This window comes from Hermetia illucens, chromosome 1, assembly GCF_905115235.1.
Source record: "Hermetia illucens chromosome 1, iHerIll2.2.curated.20191125, whole genome shotgun sequence".
NCBI lineage: Eukaryota > Metazoa > Arthropoda > Insecta > Diptera > Stratiomyidae > Hermetia > Hermetia illucens.
Window position 1 is genome coordinate 198191586 of NC_051849.1, and position 3170 is coordinate 198194755.

Here is a 3170-nt window from a genome sequence, read left to right on the forward strand (position 1 = left end):
GGTTTCTGCATTATGTTAATAGATACATGATAGTCACTGTTTGAATCTCATGCAGGATTTCTGTTGGCATTTGCTCCCTTATATTAATTCAGGTGAGTTGCCTCTGCCCTGAACGAAACCGCAAGTCATATACTTATCTTGCAACTTGGATGCTTGCCCAAGTATGAGGTTTCCGTGGACCACAACCGAGAAAGCATGTTGCTTTCCAACTCGTCCGGTTCGCCATTGAGTGGATGGTGGACTTAGGAATCTAAGAATCTAGGATCCTTAAACAAAATTTTAAAATCTAACAAATTTTATTTTTTTAAAATTAGAAGGCATCGCCCTCTTTACATTGCATTTCTGGATCTAGAGAAAAAGTTTGACCGTGTGCCACACGAACTCATCTAGTATCCTTTACGACAACACTTAATGCCAGAAGAATTCGTGTGCTGGGTTCAATTGCTCTACCACGATCCAAAAAGTAAAGTTCGATGTGTAGCGGGTATATCAAAACCGCTTCGTGTCTCTGGTGGTGTTCATCAAGGAAGCGTCCTCTCTCCACTCCTCTTTGTTCTTGTTATGGACACCGTGACACGGGACATCCAACGTCCAGCGTCCAGCGCAAATGATCTCCAGCAACTTCAACTTATCCAAAAATGGAATGATCGCCTCATGCAACAGGGTCTCAGATTCAATCTAAACAAAACCGGATTTTTCGACGACCGATCCCCATGAAACAGGCAGACTGTCAGCGGCGGTGATCTGCCCAGAACTGAGCGATTTAAATACCTCGGATCAATGCTATCAGCCAATGGAGAACTGCATTATGAAATTGCTTCACGCCCTGGATGATGTGGCATTCCACAACTGGTGTTCTTTGTGATCGACGTATCAACGAACGTCTCAAATCTAAAATTTCCCGCAATGTCGTCCGTCCTGTTGCCCTTTATGGTTCTGAGTGCTGGCCGACTATAAAAGACAACGAACGGCGCCTTGCGGTAATGGAGACATAGATGTTGCGTTGGACTATTGGCGTGATACCTTTTGATCACATTCGCACCGATCGATGCTCTAACTCGTGTTGCTGTATTGTATTGTATTGCCGACTTGATTATTTACCTGATGAACGAGTCGTTAACTTGTATCTGCACCCACGAGCAATCAAATCTTTTTATTGCAATGTGACACTAAATGGCTTATGATTTAATTTTGCTAAATTTTTGAATAGCAGGAATCATAGGTATGAACTGCCGACTGCCATAGTCGTCCCCAACGAATATTTCTCATTTATCAGTCATTCTTTATCGAATCATCAGAAATAACCATGATTGTCAGTTCGAACTTTGAATTTTCCTCCAGCACCAATTACAATACATATTTATGTATATTTTATTTACAAACAAAAGCCAAACAACGTAGGCAATAATTTAATTTGAATTGATTCCAGGACTGAATGGAAGTGCATTGGAAAATCTGAAAATTGTCAGGACATGCCAATCTGAAAAGCTATTATGTTGGCAAGTTGAAAATATTGTTACGTTTTTATGCTTCTTTCTAGTTGTTTTCCCATTTTAGTGCTACACAATGCAATGCTAATTTATTTATTAAAAACAAGTGAATCTGGGAATGAAAAACATTCTTTTGACCGTGCTAATGGGAAGTGTACGCAATTAAACTCGGTGAAATGTTTACTCGTGGACACTGTTCAGCTGAATCAAAACTGAAAATTGGTAGGAAACAATAAGTCCATAAAATTATTCACAATATGTAAACAAATATTAAAGGAAAATTCATGAAATGATTTCGCTGTTGTTGACCATTTTCGTTATCTTGTTTATGTAGTCTCAATTTTCCTTTTTTTCCGAAGATGGCGGGTAGACCCAGGGAACGGCTAAGACTGTTTTCAAACAAATCATTTCTGTACTTCAGTCCTTGAACTTCTCTCCAAATCTGACATTAATTCCCAAAACGACTGAATAAGAACCAAACGAATTACAAGAGCAGAAATCGTTTGTATCTTACATTTGAGATTCATTTCAGCTGACGTTGATGTAATGATAATTTTAACATCAAAATCAACAAATAGTAAGGCAAGTCGCAGCATCTGTTGAATGTTAAATATAGAAAATGAAGAATGTTATAGAGTCAATAAAAACAAGAAATACCAATTCAAGGACACACAAGAAATATTCAAAGGAAAGTACACAATTCTTAAGAATTTAGAACCAAAACAGTTCGGTAAATGTTCTAGACGAAATCCTTCTTAAGTTGAAAAGAGGATCTATTTATGTTTTCCATCTCTGTCCCTCTGCATAAAACAATTATTCCTTAACCTCATTAGACTGAAGTCATCTATGACAAGGAATACCAAACGATTTCAGTGTTAGCAACCAACATATAAGTCAGGAAACCGGAAGCTTGACGCTTCAGGTTAAAAGGTTTTGTGTTTCTCTCTGTGAGGAACATAACGCAGTTCTCCATTGGCTGATAGCATTGACTGCAGATATTTAAATCGCTCAGTTCTGTCAAGTAACCTGCTCAGAACTGACCGATTTAAATATCTCGGGTTAATGATATCAGCCAATGGAGAACTGCGTTATGAAATTGCTTCACGCCCTGGATGATGTGGCATTCCACAACTGGTGTTCTTTGTAATCGACGTGTCAGCGAACGTCTCAAATCGAAAATTTACCACCATGTCATCCATCTGCCGGTCTCTATTATTCTGAGTGCTGTCCGACTACAAAAGACAATGAATGGCGTCTTACGATAATGAAGATGAAAATGTTGCATTGGAGTAACAGTGTGACACGTTTTGATTACATCCGAAATGAGGATATCCGCGATCAATATGGGGTTACACCGATCGTGGAAAAACTCCGAGGAAGGCGTCTTCGATGATATGAAAGTCCGGGGGGTTTAACGTGAGTACCTGCCGTGTAGGCATAATCCCACGGTCCTCTACGGACACGGATTGAGTTTGGGACCACAACTAGAGTACCGCTGTGACTGGCACAGCGATACTGGTTTATACTGAGTTCAGGCTCAGCATTCATACCAGTGGATGCAAGGCGTATCTAACACCTCTGCCGCAACTAAGGTGTACGGTACCCGAGTTGTACAGCGCAACTCCACTCTTGAGCTCCGAGGAGCTCTGCCCGCAATGTAGGCATAACCACAACCACCAT

At 40.2% G+C, this 3170-nt stretch overlaps 1 long non-coding RNA gene across 1 annotated transcript; it reads left to right on the top strand.

The window, feature by feature from the left end:
• Positions 1–1289: 1289 nt before the first annotated feature.
• Positions 1290–1784, top strand: LOC119646460. Its single transcript, XR_005248743.1, has 2 exons — positions 1290–1364; positions 1430–1784. It is a non-coding gene; the product is annotated as an uncharacterized LOC119646460 (long non-coding RNA).
• Positions 1785–3170: the final 1386 nt, after the last annotated feature.